General features: G+C 38.4%; 1 pseudogene; it reads left to right on the forward strand.

The window, feature by feature from the left end:
- Nucleotides 1–22,672, forward strand: part of LOC144373479 (transport and Golgi organization protein 1 homolog) — a 153,304-nt pseudogene that overhangs the window by 61,865 nt on the left and 68,767 nt on the right.

Below are 22,672 nucleotides of genomic sequence, written 5' to 3' on the forward strand. Positions count from 1 at the left end.
TCAATTCATTGTGAATGGGGTCTGCAAATACGAATTCTAACCATTGGAATTAGTGGGCTAAATTGCTTGTAAAGGATTCCACATCCACAGTCATGACAGAAAGAAATCAGTATAAGGCCTTTTATTTGGTTGTGGTTATGTTTTATTTTGACTCATCATTTTGTACATGTTCCCACTAAAGTGAAAAACCAACATATATTTATATAATGTTGTGTACTTGTTGTATAGGGTTTATCTGAGTATAAAAGTGGGATAAAATACTTAAAAGTATCACCCCATGATAACCAATGGATTTATTTTCAAAATTGCATTTGTTGTTGTCTAGGCAAAAAATGATGAAAAATTTAAATGAAACATAATTTTCATACTTCATCTCTGTTTTGATAGAATAAGTAATAAGGGATTAATATACAGAAATCATGCATCCTTTCATTTATTTAAGAAATATTTGACACAGTGGGCATCATGCTAGGCACATGCCTATAATCTCAGGATCTCTGGAGGTTGAGGTGGGAAGTTCACAAGTACGAGGCCAACCTGGGCTATTTGGTGAGATCTTGTCTCAAAATATAAAGTAAAAAGGAGCAGGGAAGTAGCTCAGAGGTAAGACACACCTGGGTTCAATCTCCCTTACTGCAAAACAACAATAACAACACAACAAAAAGTGTTGGGGATGCAGCTCAGTGGTAGAGTGCCCCTGGGTTCAATTCCCAATTCTGCACAAAGAAAAAGGAAGAAGAAGGAGGAGAAGGAATATTAGTAATTCTGATTTTCTGTGTGTGGGGTGGGTACTGGGGGTTGAAACCAGAGCCTTGGCATACTAGGCAAGTGCTCTTCCACTGAGCTTGAGACAGGTTTCTCTATGTTCCCTCAGCTGCTCTTGAATTTGCTATCCTCCTGCATAATTCTCCTGAATAGATAGGATTACAGGTATGTTTCACTATACCTGGTTGTAATTCTGTTTTGTGGCTTTTTATCCAGCCCCCATACTGGGGATTAAACCCATGGCCTTGCACATACTAGGCAAGTGCTCTACCTCCTGAGCTACACCCCCAGCCCCTGGCTGTAATTCTAAATAATTAAAACACATTCTTCCAAAAGCTTTTAAAAATAACTACCACACTGTAAACCTTTCCCTTTCTTTGGTGGAAAAATTCCCTTACTTTATTTTCTTGCACTAAAAGGAATGGCATGAATGCTAGCAGCCATTATCTCTGTGACCTTGTGTCCTTGCCACATTATGTGGCTGAGTGCTGTGCCCAGTTCTTGCTACATTATGTATAACCATAGAAATGTGAAGTTGTGTTGCAATTGTGTACAATGAATCCAAATGCATTCTTCTGTCATATATATCCAACTAAAATAAATTAATTAATTTTTAAAAAAGAGAGAGATATATCAAGGTGATGGAAACCACTCCCCAACTCCTGGCAGCTCCCATTTTCATAGCCTAGAATTTATATTCTGTGGCAGATCAGCCTGGACAAAAGCCTTGGTAACTGAGTGCCAGAGTCAAGGTGGCCTCAAAATCATGCATCTGCTAAGGCCCAGGCTGCTGTTTAGCTTGTCCCAATTGGTCATGCACTGAAGTTTTAAAATATTCTATCATGGCTTATTATTGTCAGCATAAAATGTCACTGCCATAAAAGTATACTTTAGAAAGGTTTTAACATGATGAAGAGTCTTAATTTTTAAAGAGCAGTATTACTTTTGAGCTACTTGGTAGGTCCAGAGATTTACACTAAACATTCTACCTCAAAAGCATAATAGGTTTTTTTTGTTTTGTTTTGTTTTTTAATATTTATTTTTTTAGGTGTAGATGGACACAACACAATGCCTTTATTTTTATGTGGTGCTGGGGATCGAACCCAGGTCCCGCCTGTGCTAAGCAAGCGCTCTACCACTGAGACACAATCCCAGCCCCAAAAGCATAATAATTTTTGCTTTATTTTGTTTGTTAGATCTAGAAGGCTTTCCACCCAGACTTCTGGAGATGTACAGTTTTTAGCTCAGTACTCTCTACTGTTCTTACTTTCCCCTTAATACCCAAATGAAGGACTTTAGAAAATCAAACTTGAAAAGTTCTGAACCCACTGCTTTTCTAAGAAATATATTTAAATAAAGAAATTCATGAGCTGTGCAGAGTGCACAATTACAGTAAATGCAACTTTTTTGAGTTACAGGAAAGGAGCAATTAGTTCAGGTGGTGGTAGATCTTTTGATGACTTGAAAATGGGTCTAGGAAGGACAAGTAGAGAATCTGGCAACCTTGACCACTGCTGTATTCTCCAAGAATGCAGAGAATGGTTTTAGGGATGCCTGGAATTGCAACATGGTTAATAGTACCAAAACACAGAGAATGACTGCCTTTTCACATTCACTAGATACAAACTTATTTTTTTTAGTATTTCTCTTTTTTATACATGTATATGTATATACACATGCTTTTAAAAGCACATGCTTTCCTCAGTGCAAGATTTAAACCACATGAAAAAGAAGTCTGGTGGAATATCACCAGAATCAACAGAAAATATATTTGGACTCTGAACCCAGAGAATAGTCAGTAGGTGCCAAAGAAACCCCAGCTTCCTGCCCCTTGTTGCAGCTCATTTGGTGAGGAGGGAGAAGGGTAGGTGTAGTAAGCATGAAGAGCCTCTTTGGTACAGGCAGGGCTGTTTCCTGGACAGTTGTTGAGACAGAACACTGGAGAAAAATAGAGAGAGTGTATATATGTTAATGGAGGTTTTAAGTTTTCACATTATTCCACTTACTAGATTTGATAATAGCTACCACTTTTTGATCACTGTCTGATAGGCATTGTGTTTTACATGCTTTATCTCATTTAATTTTTACAAGGCCCTATGTGGTATATGAAGAATTTAGAAAGTTTACTCGCTTGTACAGGGTCACACAGTAGTAAGTGGTAGGACTTGGATTTAAACTTAGGTCTGCTGGATTCCAGAACATGTTCTTGACTCCTGTCCTGTGTGCTCTATGAAGATCCTGTTTCTGCTCTCAAGATCATTTCATTCTAGTAGACATGATGGCCCGAGGGATACTGTGGGAAAGGTAGATGAGTCCTCCCCTGCTCTGAAAGCCAACTGTTCAAGTGCAGTACCTGCACAGTGATTGACTCTGAGGTCATTCCTTAGCAGAGTTCAGATGAGATGTTTCCCAAGGATGCAAGGGTGAAAGGACATTCATTGCAAGTGTTCAGGGAATTACAGATTAAACGGTAGTTGGCTTGACAAAATAAATATAGGAAGAAAGTTTTTTTAAAAAACAAACAAAAACCAAAATGAGCAGTATGACCAGGAGGCTGCTTAGTCTTACCCTACCTTCAGCAAAAGGGTCATCCCAATTGTGGGTTGCCAGTGGGTGACCATTTCCCAAAACCAGGCAGCCATACCATATGAGAAATATTAATGGTCAGGCATTCTTGAATTCCCTCAGTAGGTATCGTGAGGGTAGTCAGACACAGCTTATTTGAACTCAGCTCAGCTCCCAAAGTGCTAACTTTGATTAAGTCGGGGCTCCTGTCCATCATCATCTGAACTTTGGGGACCTCTACTATATAGAGAGTATAGCCTAAAAATCAAAGCTCAGCACTGGAGGTAGGGTCTTGGATTAAGGAGGAACCAGGGGAGCATTAATAATTATGTTAGTGAGGAAGAGTCGAAGAGGATATTGGCTAGAGCCTGAAACCAACTAAGACTTTCAAAGACTGAGGTTCCTGTGGGTACTTAGCGGATCTCCCTATAGGTTGGGTGGGCAGAAACACTTTTGGTGCTCTGCAGCCACTTAACCTTTGAATTCTTTAGGAAAGGAACAATTCAAAGGGTGAATGTACAAGGGGAAACACCTTATAAGTACTCCGCTGTGCCCTGTGAAAGGGGAAATTAGAATGGTCTCGGCAGAATAGTTCTCCTGTGCTCAGAATACTGCATTCTAAACTTGCCTGGTATCTGATGTGTTAGGTACAAAGGTTGGAAGGATGATCTATACCTTGGTACTCTCTCCTCCAGAAAGCCATTCCAACTCTCTCTCCCACTTCCGTTTGTTATCCTTCTCCATAGCATGTGTGTCTCTGTGGGTACCACAGATTTGTGACCAGCATGTATTCCCTGAGCTAGTGGTTCCCCATGAGCAGTGTCCTAATTCCATTTTTATATCACATGAAATAGAGCACACACCTGACTGCCACACTGTGTGGCCATCCAGTGTGTGCCAAAGAATCTGGGGATTCTTGACCTGGATAAACTATATGGGAAAGTGTGTGTGTGTGTGTGTGTGTGTGTGTGTGTGTGTGTGTGTGTACATATACATGTTCATAAGTCTCTCTTTTGAGGAAGTCCATAGTTTATATTAGGCTCCAGTGTGTTTTCATAATCCTGAAAATGTTTATAAAAAACTGAACTTAAGTTATTTGGAGATTTTCCATATTCTTGTAAATGAATGTGTGTGTATGTGTTTGGGAAGGTGGATTGAACTCAGGGGCACTCGACCACTGAGTCACATCCCCAGCCCTATTTTGTATTTTATTTAGAGACAGGGTCTCACTGAGTTGCTTAGTCCTTTGCTGTTGCTGAGGCTGGCTTTGAACTTGGATCCTCCTGCCTCAGTCTCCCAAGCTGCTGGGATTATAGATGAGTGCCACTGCCCCTGGCATGAGCGTGTGTTTTTATATCTGGTAGATACTTTTATGCTTCCTTAACTTCCTGTTGTGAGCAACAGCTTGGGGTAGCCAAGGAACTCTCCCTTGGAGCCATGGATCACAATTCTTTCCTGGGCACTGCTGCTTACACATCCTGGCAGGGGGTCTACCTAACCTTCCTGAGTTTTATCTTATTTTTCACCTGTTAATTCCCTCTTGTCCTACAGGAATGTTGCATTGTAAAGAGATTACAGGTATACAGGCATCTCATAAACTGCCAAGAACTGTACAATTGCAGAATACAAGTATTGTAATTAAAAATACATCATTTTTCTTGTCACACAATGCCAGGATAACAAATATGTGATTAAAATGAACATTGGGCCAGGTGTGGTTGCACAGGCCTGTGTTCCCGGCTAGAGGCAAGAGGATCACTTGAGCCCAGAAGGTCAAGGCCAAACTGGGCAACATAGCAAAACCACATCTTAAATAAATACATAAAGTGAACATGGAATGAATTTATTGGAGTGAGAGACTAGAAGTTGAAAGGCATTAGTATCTGCATGTCTTGTAGGCTTTGTAGATGCCCAGAACGGTCTTAGAGTACACACAGGGCTATTGAGGAAATGATTTTCAGACAATGATAAAAGTTTGTAAGACCTTCAAGACCTCAATTTGTTTGCTTTACTTTACAGAAGAAGTGGAGTCTGGGAGATGGAGGGTATTCTTTTTTTCAGAAAGGCTGTAGATGGGCAGGGGATATAGCTCAGTGGTACTTGCCTGGCAGGTGTGAGGTCCTGAGTTCAACCCCCAGCAGTGCAGCACAAACAGAGGCTGGAAACTCTTCCTCATCATTGTTAATAGAGGACAAAGAAAGAACCTGTTTGTCTTCATGTCATCAGTTTATTATCATATCTTTTTAAAACAGTGTAGAATTACCCCATGATTTTAAATCTCTCTTTGGGGCTACCTAGAGGCCAGCAGTTCAGCAGTGTGAGCACTTGGCAAGCCATGGGCACAGTGCATCGAAACAACTTTGTGTTTCCAAAGCACCTTCTTGGAGCGCTTCCTGGAGAGCACATCAAAGGGCTGGATGTAGATTACTGCACGCCTCTCAACTGGACTGAGACTCAGAGGTTACTGGGACTTGCCAACTCAAAAAACTCAGTGTCCAAAGCAGAGTGAAAACCCAGATGTTCCAATTTTTTATCCTGGTAGTCACTAGGTTCTAAATTTTCTCACTACTCCAGCTCCCTCCTCTCAATAGCTTGCAAAATGGTAACCTGGAAATGTGTTTTTGCTTAGTGTATATATATATGTATATATGTAAATTCAACTATCATCTAACCTTCCATTTAAACAATTTGTACTAGAAGGAAATTTGAAATTACATTTAATCATTGCTTTATAATTAATGTCATTTAATTAAATATTACTTTAAAAAATGGCTTCTTTCTTCTTTGGCAATTACATTACCTTTTGAGCAGTTCTGTTTTGCTTTTTAACCTGGTTATGGGGTTTAGAGAGTACCCTAGTATAGGGTATCTGAAAGCAGAAAGTTCTGGCACTTTTCCCACTTTCCATTCTTTCTCCTGTATGGATGCCAGATTCCTTTGGGAAATCATCATTTGCAAAAGGTCAGGAGCAAAAGGAGGGGCATTCTTGAGTGTAGGGTTACTGCTAATTGGAAACTAAACATCTTTAACCATGTCAGAGTTATTTGTATTTGAAAGGAAACATTTATATATAAGAGCCCTTTAGGTAACATAAAACACACTATAACACAGAGTGTGTGCATTGGAGGGGTGGCGATGGGGTGGGGAAGGACAGCCAGGGAAGCTTCTGACAAATGACTGTGCTGTGCTGAGTGAGGTCACTTGCTAATTAAATCTCAAAGCATTTTCAAAGTATTTTATTTTCTTTGTCAAATGAAGTTTTCTTCCCTCATATGCCAAAGCAAACATTTTACTGTGTTTGCCATTTACAAATGAAACATTTCACCATTTTAATGGAAAAATAAGGAGAAAATGGGTGTGTGTTCAGAACCTAGTCAAAGACCAGTGGGAACTCTCTAGTTTCCTTCTAGAACCTTAGCTCTCAGCGTCTTCCCATGGTATGATGTGAGACTGGTTCTTCCCTTCCCTGAAACTGTGTGCCCATGGGCTTCCTGATACACCTACCCTTTCAGGAAAAAAAATCAAACTCTTTTCCACCTGTGCCTTTTTCTCCTTTCTTCCTAGTTTCTTCTTAGAATAAAATTTCTTGAGAATTCCTTTGAAGAAAGTCTACCCCTTTCCCCCGTAGAGTCTAACACCTTCTATTTTTTCCCACCCTTGCCCTTGGCATCTAAGACATTTCTGTAATTTTTTTTAAAATTGGATGAAAGATCACAAAGTCGAGAGAACTTAAGCTAGGACCTATCATATTGTATGAGCTACAACTGAAGCCCCCAGATCTCTTATTTTTGGAGCTGTTTTCTGAAAGAACTTGTGTCCTTATTCACAGACTGTTTGAAGCAAAATCCAATCAAGGTTTTCAAACAAATATTAAGTGTCTTCATGCAATTAACTTAAGCATCCTTTTCTTCTGCTTACCTCTCATTCTGTTATATTTGATAATTAAATTTTCCCAGTTCACGCAATGAAAGGTGAGGTAGCACTTTTGACCACTGTAGGGTGGTCAAAACCTGAAGTTTGGGGCAGAAATTTCAGTTTGAAGGATGAAACCAGTCAGTTGGACTGATTTCAGATTTTCAGTAGGACCCAGTCCTGCCTTGTGTGTTTTCTAGTTCCTTATTTGTGTGTTGCTGATCATACTCCTTTTTTGTATGGTTTTCAGGTGGAGTTGGCATGAACTTAAAAGCAGCAGATACTGTTTTTTCTGACAGTGATTTTAATCCTCAAAATGACTTGCGGGCAGCTGCCAGAGCTCACTGAATTGGCCAGAACAAGTGAGTGAGTTAGTCATTGGCAACTTTCTGCTCTGTTGGCTTGCAGCTGTGGATTGGGGAGGAAGGTGGACCGTGTAGTGCTGACAACAGTGCCACGTTGGAGTTAGAGTCCACTGGGTTTGAACCCCGTTGTGCTGCTGGCTTGTAGAGTCATGTTGGGGGATCATTGGTCCCATGATCAGTTCAGACTCACTTTGTTGAAAAGAACAGTTAAATTTCAAAATGATTAGAAGAAACTTAGAATTTATTTAGTTCATGTTTCTCACGTTAGATCCTAATTCAGTTTAAAAATGAAGTTAAAGCCAGTGGGTGCACATGCCTGTAATCATTATCAGCATGGGAGACTCAAGCAGGAAGATCAAGTTTAAAGCCAACCTTGCAACTTACCTAAACCCTGTCTCAAAACTTTTTTTTTAAGGCTAGGATTATAACTTCATGGTAAAGCTCTCCTGGGTTGGGTTCCCAGTATCACAAAGAGGAAACAAAGTTGTGTTCAGCTACCCTTTGACTTGAGGTAACATTCCTGCCAGGGGTTATCCTGGCTACAGATGAAGGCCCAATAGTGGTCACTTCATCTTCCTTCCTCTTCCTCTTTTGGGGAAAAGTTCAGGAAGAAGTTGAGGCCAGATTTCTCTAACAAATGCTCAGGTCCCAATGAGCAGTGTCCTTTTCATTGTTCCCTGAATGTGGCATTTGGTTTTGCTTCCTTTTGGGTGTATTTTCCTGGCATGCTTTTTTCCCCAGCTTTGCAGACTTCTAACACTGCTCTCATTTGACTCCCGTACAGGGCTGTGAAAGTGATCCGGCTGATTGGCCGAGACACTGTGGAAGAAATAGTTTATAGGAAAGCAGCCTCCAAACTGCAGCTCACCAACACGATCATAGAAAGAGACCATTTTACTCTGGGAGCCCAGAAACCTTTGGCTGATCCTGACCTCCAGGTAAAATGTGTTCCTTTTAGAGTCTCATGATTTATAACCAGTACTATCTTTGGATGAGAATGCAAATAAAAAGGACCAGCATTAACCACCCATTGTTGCAAATTACACATTTTTTTCATTGGCCTAATTCTTACCCTCTCAGTACCTAACTACATGCAAGGTGCCATACAAGCTAAAAATGAGGGTGGCATTTAAAGGCAGAGAAAATAGAATAAAGAGAATGAGCTTTGAACCATCTAACTTGGATTGAAATTCACATCTTATCCCTTACTGGATGTATGACTTTGAGCATGTAACGGAACATCAAGGATCTAATCTCTTTATGCCTTCTAAAGATGAGTGTGCCACGAGTTACCTCAGAGAGAATTTGTTTAAGTTCTTTTTTTTTCTTCCTTTTTTTTAATCAGTGATGATTAGTTCCATAGCTCCTCCTTAATCCCAGACGCTTTGAGTAGTGACTTACAGTACTCATTCCATACTCAGAGATGAGTGAACAAGATTAGGAATTCAAAATTATGCCATAGGATATAGGGATGAAAGCACTAGAGTTAATTTGTTGAAGAAGGAAAAATTAGATGGGAGTCAATTGCTGGCTTAGAATATCCTAGAGAGCTCTCTTTTGGTAGGAGGTTTAGAGTTATTCCTTAGCAGCAGCCTTTGAGATAAAATTGAACCTATATTATAATACACCCCAAGTCCTTCTGAGGGATTAGATGCAGAGAGATCAACCCCTAGTATCTAGTATGATTCAAGCATGAAGAGAGTAATAAATGTCTGAGAAAAGGTAGTAACTGTGGGAAAGTCTGCTGTAGGAAACTGCAGAGAAATGACAGGAGTTGGCTATTGTTTTGAGGCAGGCAGTGTGAGAGAGCAAGTTCCAAGATGGCTTTAAGCCTTTAAGCCTGAAAGATGAGAGTAGAAAGTAGGAAGACAGGGATAGAAATTAGAAAGATGAAGATAATGTAGGCTTTAGTCAACAGAATTTGTAGTAAAAATCAATATACATTATTGTTAGAGGGAGACTCAGAAAAGAAAGGAATTAGAAAAATTTGCAAGAAAAACCAGGCTTTAAAAGGATCAGCTTATCAAACAAAAAATTCAAGAGGTATATGAAAGGGAAAAAATTACACAGTATTACAAGCAGAATCATCAAATTTACAACTAGCCCAAGCATGAGTTTAAAAATGGCAGTTTTCTCACATCTGTATCTTTACACATCAGCATTGCAGACAGAAAAGGTGCTGTTTTTGTTAGGGAGTCACTCACCTGCAGGAAAGGGTCACAGATTTGGGGGTACTAGAACTCGAAAGAAGAACCCTAGGTTTTGTTTGTTTGCTTGACTTTAGTTTATCTTAGAGAGTAACTGGAGTCTTTGGCCTTTTGTGTTTTGAGTCTTCTGCATGCTCATCTGTCATGGTGGCCGGGCAGGCTGTGCATTTTATTTTCACACTATTGAAGAGGCAATTTCAAATGGAAGGTGAAAGCTTGAGAGAGAGGTGCGTGTACACTGTAGGTGTCTAAATATACTTCTTCACAGGACCTTGGGAGAGGAGCTCATCATGGGCTGTTGTGAAGGCACAGGCGTCAGGAGTTAGAGGAGATGCTTCCCCAGTGGAGGGAGCTCCAGGCATTCAGTCAGGGGTTTCCCTGTGGCATTGGCTGCTAGCACATTATTGTGAAATGCACAGGCAAAAACTCTGCCATGGGACCAGATCCTGGGGCCAGTACAAACTATGGGCTGGTGGAGAGGACCTCGGTGGGACTTCCTGCCCAAGCCATGGCAAGAAATCACACTCTGGTTCTGTCTTGATTCTTTCCTCCCCACCAGACTGTGAGTTATTTATGGTTGCCAGGAATAAGGGTGATAACTCACTGCCTTGTCTCAAAATACAGCAGGACATTTTTTTAAGTTATTAAAAGAATCTAATAGTAAAAGACGTGGTTCTGGTTTGATAAATCTAAGCAGTATAGAGCAGTGAAGTCCTGAAAAAGGAAAGCAGGTTCCTTGTTTTAGAAGGAGAACACAACAGAAACAGAACAGATAAAGATGCGGTGAACACTTATTGAATGCTTACTGTGTGCTAAGCATTGTGTGACGTGCACTTTTTCCAGTTGTTTTAGAAGAAGAATAACAAAAAAATGAGATAGATGTTGTCTTTACCTCCATCTTAAGAAATTTTCCAAACATCAGATTCATGACTCTAATCCGAGCACTCTTTAACTTCCAACTACATGCTCTTAGTTACTATAATAAAGTGGTTTTCATTTAAAAAATGGGTAGTTCCTTAAAGACATGTTGTGAGTGAGCAGTAGCGAGGGAAGCCAGGAGACATAGTCCAAGGAGTGGAAGAGGGAAGGGTCCCAGTATGGACTGAGCCTCATCATAAATACTTGGCTTTCTTCTGTTTTGGGTACTAAATGCCAAAGCCATTTGGCTTGGTTATATATATGTACACCAAAGTTAAATATAAATATAACAGGTATGGTTTTGCTTAGTTTTTGTCATAGTTTTCATCTCGGGTATTTTCAAGCTAAAGTTTCTAAGTTACAGAATAGGCAATCTAGAGATAATTAACCAAATCTAAAAGGGCAAAATGAAAATGAAGTCCCATGATGTGGATCCCAATTGGTTCAGAATTCCTAAGAGATAGTACTTAGGGAGGTGGAGAGTTGCAAGTAGCAAATGAAAGCCAGGTAACACTATCTAAGATTCTGGTTCCTGTAGCCATAGGAAGTAGGCTGAGTATATCCCCTAGGGGGAGCAAGAGGGCAGGATGGGTAGTGCCACAGGACTATCCAGGGAGATTGAAATTGAGAAAGGGCTTTTGGGTCTGGTGATCAGGGTGGTTATGATTTTGCCAAAGTGGGTCCCATAAACCACTGTAGTAGCAAAGCGGCTTGGCAAGGACAGGTGGCAGCTCATGGTGAGATGAGGTATTCAGTGGCACCTTCTCTTTATAAGAGTTTGGCAGTGGGAGAGGTAAGAAGGTAGCCAACAGGTTCTCTGAGTTCTCTCAGGACTGCTGGAAGTGCCTGTAAAAAATGCTGGTGAGAAGTGCTATAGAAGATGCTGGAATCATTTTATCTGCCCCCACTCCTCAAAAAAATTGGAGGCCCAAATTTTTTTTGGTATTGTAAATAATTGTCAAAGTCAACATCTCTGATCATCATTTATCACCTCTCTGCTTATTCCTCATCCAACTTCAAAACAGCCTGGCAGGTGTCATTTGTGATGGAAGAGAAGAAAGTCCATCAGGGAAAGAATTACCTGGTATCATTTAGACACTTAGCAAGTCACACATCCTCATCTGTGTTTTCATGAGAACTAACTGGATCTCTCGTTTTCTTCATTCAAGTTGAGTGACATACTGAAATTTGGCTTGGATAAACTGCTGTCCTCTGAGGGGAGCACCCTGGAGGAGGTAGACCTGGAGTCCATCCTGGGAGAGACAGAGAATAGCCAGTGGGCCTCTGATGCCCTGCCTGCAGCTGGAGGAGGGATCAGAGAACAGGAGGAAGGAAGTGAGTTGGGGTTAGGTGAGCCAGTGACTTCATCACCTCAAGGTAGGGTGTGAGTGAGATGCGTCCCCACGGGAAGTCCTGTGTCCTGCTCTGGGACCTTTCTTTCCTACCCAGCCCTGTAGTCATCTGATGACATTCTTAAGGCTTCCTGGTCCAAGAACTACCAGAGTAATCCTTGTTCCCTTGAGGCTGGACTTTGAATCCAAGTGATGATATTAATGTTTATGGTCCTGTCAGTCTCAAGGATTAAATTTGAACCTTTTCTCCCTTGACGCAGACATCTTCTCTGGAGTTTATTTGGTAAACCTCCTATCTTTATGATGGTGCTTTGCACAGTGATTCCTCTTCTCAATAGTAGAATGTTTTTTAAATTGCAACTGATATTTATGGACATTTATTGTGTTCATCAACAGTACTGACTATGTCATGTGCTTCAGGTCATTTAAGACCCATGAGGTGGGGGGCTGGGGTGGTGGCTCAGCGGTAGAGCACTCACCTCGCATGTGCAAGGGCCTGGGTTCAATCCTCAGCACCACATAAAAACAAAAGTAAAAATAAAGGCATTGTGTCCAACTTCAACTAAAAAAATACATATTAAAAAAAAAAGACCCATGAGGTGTAGGAGATCATTTTGTCTTCCTTTTTCTTTTTTCTCAAATTTGGTGTCCCCCCCCCTTCTCTCTCTCTCTCTCTCTCTCTCTCTCTCTATATATATATATATATATATATATATATATATATATATATATATATATAGTTGTATAGTTGTAGATAGACAGCATGCCCTTATTTTGTTTTTTTTAATGTGGTGGCTAAGGATCGAGCCCAGTGCCTCACACATGCTGAGTAAGCACTCTGCCACTGAACTACAACCCTAGCCCCAATATTTATCTTTTTGTCCATTTTCTGTTCTGAAATATTTGAATTTCAGACTTGAAAGGGTTTTTTTTTTTCCTCATGATTATTTTTAAAATGACTGTTCTCCTGTATCAGCAAGAGGGAGTCAATATGGGCTGGTGTGAGAGGGTTTTACTGACCTTTTTTAAAAATTTTTATTCATATATGACAGCAGAAAGCATTATAATTCTTATACATATAGAGCACAATTTTTCATATCTCTGATTGCATACACAGTATATTCACACCCAGTTCCTGTATTCAAACCTTTACTTTGGATAATAATTATCACATTCCACCATCATTAATAACCTCATGCCTCCTCCCTTCCCCTCCAACCCCTCTGCCCTATCTAGAGCTTGTTGTTCCTCCCATCTCCCACTCTCTATCCCACTATGAATCAGCCTCCTTATATCAAATAAAACATTCAGCATTTGGTTTTTTGGGATTGGCTAACTTAGCATTATCTTTTCTAACTCCATCCATTTACCTGCAAATGCCATGATTTTATTTTCTTCTATTGCTGAGTAATATTCCATTGTATGTGTGTGTGTGTGTATGTGTGTGTATACATACACACACACACATACACACACACCCCCCACAGTTTTTAATCCATTCATCTATTGAAGGGCATCTAGGTTGGTCCCACAGTTTAGCTATTGTGAATTGTGCTGCTGTAAACATTGATGCATCTGTGTCCTGTAGTATACTGTTTTTAAGTCCTTTGGATATAGATTGAGGAGATGGACAGCTGGGTCAGATGGTGGTTCCATTCTCAATTTTCCAAGTAATCTCCATACTGCTTTCCATATTGGCTGCACCAATTTGCAGTCCTATTAGCAGTGTATGAGTGCCTTTTTCTCCCACATCCTCGCCAACACTTATTGTGGTTTGTATCCATAATAGCTGCCATTCTGACGAGTGAGATGAAATCTTAGAGTGGTTTTGATTTGCATTTCTCTAATAGCTAGTAATGATGAACATTTTTTCATGTATTTGTTGACTGATTGTATATTATCTTCTGAGAAGTGTTTGTTCAGGTCCTTGGCCCATTTATTGATTGGGTTATTTTTTTTTTTTTGGTGTTTAGCTTTTGAGGTTTTTTATATACCCTAGAGATTAGTGCTATATCTGATGTGTGAGGGGTAAAAATTTTCTCCCAGGATGTAGGCTCTCTGTTCACCTCACGGATTGTTTTCTTTTGCTGACAAAAAAACTTTTTAGTTTGAATCCATCCCATTTTTTTTTTTTTTTTTTTTTTTTTTTTTTTTTTTTTTTTTTAATATTTATTTTTCAGTTCTCAGCGGACACAACATCTTTGTTGGTATGTGGTGCTGAGGATCGAACCCGGGTCGCGCGCATGCCAGGCGAGCACGCTACCGCTTGAGCCACATCCCCAGCCCCCATCCCATTTATTGATTCCTGGTTTTAATTCTTTTGCCATTGGGGTCTTATTAAGGAAGTTGTGGCCTAAACCACATGATGAAGTTTAGGGCCTACTTTTTTCTTCTATTAGACGAAGAGTCTCTGGCTTAATTCCTAGGTCCTTGATCCATTTTGAGTTAAGTTTTGTGCATGGTGAGAGTTATGAGTTTAATTTCATTTTGTAGCATATGTATTTCCAGTTTTCCCAGCACCATTTGTTGAAAATGCTATCTTTTCTCCAGTGCATGTTTTTGGCACCTTTGTCTAAAATAAGATGATTGTAATTTTGTGGGTTAGTCTCTGTGTCCTCTATTCTGTACCATTGGTCTACCAGTCTGTTTTAGTGCTGAAACCATGCTGTTTTTGTTACTATTTCTGTGTAGTATAGTTTAAGGTCTCATAGAGCGATACTCCCTGCTTCACTCTTCCTGCTAAGGATTTCTTTAGCTATTCTTGGTCTCTTATTTTTCCAGATGAATTTCATGATTGCTTTTTCTATTTCTATGAGGAATGCCATTGAGATTTTGATTGGAATTGCATTAAATCTATATAGCACTTTTGGTAGTATGGTCATTTTGATAATATTAATTCTGCCTATCCAAGAACAAGGTCGATCTTTCCAGAAATAGTAAATGAATTCAGCAAAGGAGCAGGATATAAATCAATACCCATAAATCAAAGGTATTTCTGTATATCAGTGACAAAGCCTCTGAGAAGGAAGGAAAACTACTCCATTCACAATAACCTAAAAAAAAATGATACTTGAGAATCAATGAAAGAAGTCAAAGATCTATACAATGAAAACTACAGAACCCTAAAGAGAGAAATCAAAGAAGATCTTAGAAGATGGAAAGATCTACACATTTCCTTCTTAAAAGGAATTTATATTCTTCAAGAACTTTTTCTTGTTCTCAGCTTGTTGTTTTAATCGTATCCTATTCCCATTTCAAGGATATAATATCCTCCCGAGGACATTTATTATAGCTTTTTAAAATATATCTCAGGGAGGATATTTATTATATCTTTTCAGAAAGTGTTACCCTGCCCACTGTATTATCTCTTTTTCCTCTATTTGCTTTTCCTTCTTCCTCCTCTTTTTAAAAGTTTTGTTTTGGAGTCTCTCGTTCTTGTTAGCAGTTTATCTGAAACATCTGGTGTCCTCTGATCATCGTGCTGGTGTAATTCCCCAAAGCTGACAGGCAGCTCTGTTGTGAACAGGTGGGTGGCCTTTGGGCCTCATGCCAACAGCACTGGTTGGCAAGCCAGCTTTTGCACTGGGGGAGTCAGATTTGAAGATTTCACTGGACAACTCATTGTATCCTAAGACGAGTCCTATACCATTACAGTGAAATTGGTGGTTTAAATTGGAAAGACAGGGAGCTGAGGGCACATGGTGCTCTTGGTGTTTGGTGTGCGGATCCTCTCAGTTCCTCCATACTGTGGTGCCTGTGCTTGTGCATCTGAGTTTTTGGAGAACTGAAAGGGTTTCAGTTCCTGCAGTCAGCCCCAGCTAGATACCAGTGTTTTGGTTCCACAGCTCTTTTGAATCTGTTGTCCTCTTCTTATCCACTTTTTATCTTCCAAAGAATTCGTGCACTGTTTCATCTACCATTGCCTCATATATCTTTTTAGAAATCTGTGTATTGTCCTTTAGCTGTTTTGGGTGAGAGAAAAAATAGATGTGTGTGGTCATATTTTTAAGTTGTATTTGATTACCTTAGTACCAAGTTTCCACCCTTTTCTGTACTCATCTAGATTGACTTTATTTACTAGAACAAAATAAAATTGCAGTGTTTTCAGAAAGATAATTATATATCTCAGTCTACCTACAAAAAAAATTACATTTTTGCAGACAGTTTAACTGTTGGATTCTCTACTTGGATAAAAATTTGGAATGTTGTCTTCGATGACTGTCTTGATTCTCTTTGTGGTAGATGGTTCCTCTGACAGGACCCAGATGAGGGTCTAGACCTGTGGGCTCCAGCTGCCTCTTCGAAACAGAGTGAAGACATAAAGCATGGTTAAAAATAACAAATGAATATGAAAGAGGAGTAGTTAGAGCAGCCCATTCACAATTAAGTATAAAGTAAGGTTGCTTTATCTTTAATGCCAAGTTTTTTAAAAAGCACAGTTATATGGTAAGGTGAGCATGCCCAGAAACCTGCCTTGGGAGCATGCGCAAAACCTAGCCCCGCCCAACTCCTCCTTTGAAGGTGGAAATGGAGTTGCCCGCCCCTTGAGCTGGTACTGGTTAATGGAAGTGAACCAGGAACTAACAATAGGCTGCTGCCTTTTCATTTGTTTGGCCAGCGATTTACATCATTCTGTCTCATCCAGAAGGTGTAAGATTTCCATTGCAAATAGAGATTGTGGAGAGGCGTCAGCAGCTGGACTAGGGGAGTAAGATGTTACTTTTCCTGGTGGTCCTTTGGATTTTGCTTCGCTTTCCAACGTCCTGTGCAAACGGAAGCATGGCTGATGGTTCTTAGGAGAAAAATACATGAATAGTCTTTTAATTGGTTCCTTGATCATTCTTTTCTCTTTTATTACAATTTTAGCTTTTAAGTGACTCGGCTGCCTTCTCTACTATTTGGTCATGAATTTCTTTTTTTCCTTCTCAACAAGGATTGTTCTAGGGACCCAAGTGCTGTCAGCTTTTATAAGGAATGTTGATTACTTTATATGAAATAGGATGGAAGGAGGTTGATTAAACCCTGTGAAATGAGAGACAGTTGGGGAATTCTGGGAAAGATGGCCATGGACAAAGATTCGTGGGATCACAATGTACTTCTACAATATTTGTGAGAGGGATGTGTGAGATAAGGATCAGATTTTTTTTTAAATAGCATCAGGTATCAACCAGCACTAATGAGTGAAAGCTAAAGGGAGGCAGCTTGAAAGTCTTTGCAAGAAAGGATTTTGTTCATAACTATTACTTCACAAATAATGACTCTCCCAGGATTCTCTGAATTTCCCCTCTGAGAATGGACCATTTGAGTAGAACCAGAGTATCAAAGAAGAAATTTTAAAGTCTAGTATAAATTTATATGTGGATTTTTCAAAATGCTACAAATAGTTGATTCTTTGCTGTCTTTAAACAATATACAGTAATCACAAGAAAAGTTCCTTCTGTTCTTTGTGTCATTAGTTCTTGGCCTCACTCAAACCTAAGTGATGATGTGGAGGAAGAAAGCACACAAGATAACATGGCTATTAGCTTCCAGTTTAGAGGCTTGTCCTGGCAAACATTTCTTCTCTTTTCATGAGGTATAAAAATATAACCAAAACCCATCAGGACAGATTTTATATGACTAAAAATTCATGATTTCATGAAAATAGGAAAGAGTATTTCTGATTTTTCTTAAAGTTCTCAAATACATCTAAATAGTAGATAGAAAAGACAGTGGAATGAGATTACCATCATTACCCTAAGTACACATATAAAGACACAACTAGGGGCTGGGGATGTGGCTCAAGCAGTAGCTCGCTTGCCTGGCATGCATGCAGCCCGGGTTCGATGCTCAACACCACATACAAAAAAGATGTTGTGTCCGCCGAGAACTAAAAAATAAATATTTAAAAATCTCTCTCTCCCCTTCCTCCCTCCCTCTCCCTCTCCCTCTCCCTCTCCCCCCCCTCTCTCTCTTCAAAAAAGACACAACTGATGTGACTCTGTATACAACCAGAGATATGAAAAATTGTGTACCATATGTGTAATATGAATTATAGTGCATTCTGCTGTCATATATAACAAATTAGAATTAAAAATAAATAATTTTTTTAAAAAGATTTTAAAAAGTGGGAAAATCAGAAACTAATATCGTTCCATGCTGTACATATCACTTCCCTTTCTCAAGTACAATCTGGCACAAAATGTGTTGAGAAGAGATTCCCCTCCAAAAAAAAAAATCCACTGGGGCTGGGGATATAGCTTAGTTGGAAGAGTACTTGCCTCACACGCACAAGGCTCTGGGTTCAATCCCCAGCACCACCAAAAAAACCCCAAAATCTGATATTACATCCAATATCATGAACAAGATTTAAAAAGCCACATAACCATAATGAGAGCACAAAGCACACAAAAGGCTTTCTAGATTCCAATCTAGAAAAAAAAAAAAAAACATCCCAAGGAAGGAGAACAATGTTCTTGCAATTACTTTTCTCTAAGGAGTGTCTTAGTATAGTGATGAATGACCTTTTTTAACCCCCAGCACTGAGGATTGAACTGAGGAGTGCTCTACCACTGAGCTACATCTGCAGTCATTAATGTTTGTTTTGTTTTTATTTTTCTTGAGACAGAGTCTCACCAAGTTGCCCAGGCTCTCCTCAAACTTACCATTCTCCTACTTGTCAACCTCCTGAGTAGCTAGGATTATAGGCATGCACTATTGTACTGGCTACAAATTATATGTTTTTAAATCAGGAAATTGTCATTTAGAGAATATTATTCCCATAAGTTTTTTCTATATAAATTATTATAGAGCAAGCTTCACACAACCAATTGAAGAGACATTATCATCAATAGATTATCCTATATTGTAGTTAATTGTATGGAAAAGAAACAATGTAGCAAAAATGAAATCATGAAAACAAAGACATTTCACATAGTAATGTAGATTAAAATGTCATCCAACTATAAATTCCCCCAAAATGCATGGACCAAGATCCTACCCAAGATTGAGACTTGAGGAAGGACTGACTGTATCCTTTAAAGGCACAAACTCATTTTTTCTTCTCTGTGGTACCCTGTGCCACACTGTAAAGAAGCCCAGGCTATCTTGCTGGAGGGAGAGTCCATTTGAAGAAAGCCCCTGACATATGAAAAACCACATGGAAAGGGAGACTACATAAAGCCAACAGTCAGCACCTTAGTTCCGGACATACAAAGCCATCTCAGACCTTGTAGTCTAAATCAGGCGTGTGCTGTATGGGTGAGCCTAGGTGACACTGGAGCAGAACCTTGGTTAAAGTCTTGACTTACAAAATTATGAGAAATAAAATGGTTGTTTGTTTGGTAGTGGGGATTGAACTCAGAGGCTCTCGACCACTGAGCCACATCCCTAGCCCTATTTTGTATTTTATTTAGAGACAGGGTGTCACTGAGTTGCTTAGTGCCTCGCCATTACTGAGGCTGGCTTTGAACTCTCGATCCTCCTACCTCAGCCTCCTGAGCCACTGGAATTACAGGTGTGCACCACCACTCCCGGCAAATGGTTATTTTTTAAAGCCACTAAATTTTGGAATTTTTAAAAATATAACAATAGATAACTAAAACACTGTTTATTGATGATTTGTAGGGCTTTTATTTAATGACCAGTTTTATTAAAGAATATCCCATTTATTTCTACTGTGATCAGCAAAAAAACTGAAATTCAATATTTAAAATTTTTTGCCAAGAATATAACCTATCTTGCAAGTTTCCATGAGGACTAGAAAAGAATATATATTCTGGAGTTGTTGGGCATTGTCAGTCAATGTCAATAAGGTTAAGGTGGTTGATAGTTTTGTTCAGACTCTTGTGTATCATTAGTGATTTTTTTATAGTGTTACTATCAGTTGTTAAAAGGGTGTTAAAAATTCAAAGTATAGATTTGTCTCTTCAGTTTTGTCAGCTTTCATATATTTGGGGCATATAAATGTTTGGTTGTATGGTGTCATGTTTCTGTGTTCTTAAAAACACATTATGGTATTATGAAATGTCTTTCTTATCTCTTATAAAACTCTTTATCTTGAATTAAATTCATCTGATGTTAGTATAGCCTCTACATTCTTCTTGGCTTACTATTCATGATGTATTTTTATCTATTTCTTGTTTTCGTTCTATTCATATTTTTATTTAATGTAATTAAATAAAATTACATTAAATAAAAATTAAATTTTATTTAATTTATCCATTAGCGTTTAGCTTTATTGCTTTACATTATTGTTTTAGCAATGTTTCCAGGAATTATGAAATGCATTCTTTAATTTATCACAGTTTTCATAATTTAAATTGTGATACTTTCTCACATCTCCCCAAGTCCTTTGTGCTTTATCGTCATACATATTACAGCTGTATACCCTATGTTTTTTACCTTAGTCATGTTTCCAAGAAATTAAAAGAATAAATATGTATACATATTGCCTTTTATATTTACCTACATTTTAGTATTTCTAGTACTTTTCATTTCTGTTTATGGTGCATTGTCTTTAAAAATATCTACCCCAAATTCTCCACATTCCTGTATCATGTTGCTTCTCTCATTATGAAGTAATATCTATTTTCCCACCCACTGAGTCTGGGCTGGTCTTTTGTCTTGTTTTAATGAACAAAATATATTTTTGGTGAAAGTGATGCCATGCCAATCCTAGACCTAACACCTTGGGAAGGTATATACCTTCTACTTTTATCCTCTAGAAATCTAATCAACAAATAAAAAATTTTAGAATGACCGAATGACTAAAAGCATTTGAGGAGATAAGCCTGACCCAACCAGTTGAGCTAGCAGACATGTAAACAAAGCTATTTTGTCAGTTCTACCTTTGGTTAAACAATCCCTGCTAAAGGAAACCACATAAGCACTAATAAATACCTAGAGCAAAGGACCCATCAGGTTACGTAAAGCCAAATCATAGAATAAGGAGAAATAACAAAGAATTTTTATTTTAAACCATTAAGTTTATTACACAGTAAACTAAAACACACAGTGCATCTGTTTCTACCTGATGGATCATCTCCTTTTATCCTGAAGAGGTTCTTTTAGCATTGTTAATAGTAGAGATCTATTGGTATTGAATTTTCTTACTTTTTATTTATTTGAAAATGTCTATTCTGCTTTCAGTTTTGAAGAGTACTTATCCTGGATTAGCAGTTTTTGTCTTCTAGCACCTTAAACCTTTCCGTTAACTTAAATCTCTCATTTCTGATAAGAAGTCAGCTATCATTTTAGTCATTTTTACCTATGCGTAACACACCACTTTTTTCTAATTGCCTTCAAGACCTTTTTCCTCCTAATTGATTATTTACAGTTGACTCTGATGCATCTAGATGTGATTTGCTTTGTAACTAACTTTAGTATTCACTGAGTTTCCTAAATCTGTTAACATCTTTTTTGTTAATTTGAGATAATTTTAGGCATCATTGTCTTAAATATTTTTTCTGTACAATTTATGCCTCTATTCTTCTAGAAATCTAATTATATGTATGTTAGGTCACTTTGTCCTGATAGTAACCAAGTCTCTATTTTTTTTCTTTCTGATTTTTAGACCAGATAATTTTTATTGGTCTATCTCCAAGTTAACTTTTTGCTGTTTTTGCACTATATAATCTGATGATAGATTTGTTTCATGAATTTTTCGTTTCAAATACTATACTTTTTATTTCTTTAAAAAAATTTTTTCATTTATATGTTGACACCCATATCTACTTATTCATTATGATTAAGCTTTTCTTTAATTCCTTGAAATTAGTTATAAAAACTTTTTAAATTTTTTTTTTCTGCTAATCCTGTCAGTTCACGGAACTTTTTTTATATGTGACATTTTCTCTTGTGGTTCTCATTTTTCTATCTTCTTTGCATTCTGGCAAAATTTAATGATATTCTACATGCCTATAATCCCATCGACTCAGGAGGCTAAGGCAGGAGGATCAAGAGTTCAAAGCTAATAAATTATGCATGGCACACATTGTTTAATTTTGCATGTAACTTCTTTTTAGTGTGTCAATGAGGTTTTAGTGACATTGTCACCCAACATTTGGCCTTTGTTGTTCAGGGAATGCCTTCATGATTTTAATACTGGTTTTTCTATTCAGACTGTGGATTGGGTTTGAATATACTGTTATCAACCACCTGGTCTTTTAATTACTCATCCCAGTAAATTTATAGTTTGTGAAGCATTTGTTTCTCAGATTCATGACACTGTTAGAACCTGAAGTAGTAGCTGATGGGTATCTGTGAATTCTTTTTTTTTTTTTTTTTTTTTACTTGAAGTAGATTGTCTGAAATAGGCATATTCTCCTCTGTGTTTATCCAAACCTCCCTGTCATGTGCACTACAAGTTACAATTTGGAAGTTACTGTATTAAAATTCTGTCTGTTCATGGTTCTAGAAGAGTGATATTCTCTCCCAAACACTGGTTACTACAGCAGCATTTTTAATGTTGTAAAATAAGAATAAGGGCTCTGAAGGCCAAAGATTTTAAAAAGTCATTTTACAAATGTTACGTTAAATTAAAACTGAGCTTTGCGGTAATACTGTTTTCTCTTCAAAATGTGATGGTACAGGAAAGGTGTTATATGAA

Source organism: Ictidomys tridecemlineatus, unplaced genomic scaffold (genome assembly GCF_052094955.1).
Source record: "Ictidomys tridecemlineatus isolate mIctTri1 unplaced genomic scaffold, mIctTri1.hap1 Scaffold_407, whole genome shotgun sequence".
In the NCBI taxonomy this organism is placed as follows: Eukaryota; Metazoa; Chordata; class Mammalia; order Rodentia; family Sciuridae; genus Ictidomys; species Ictidomys tridecemlineatus.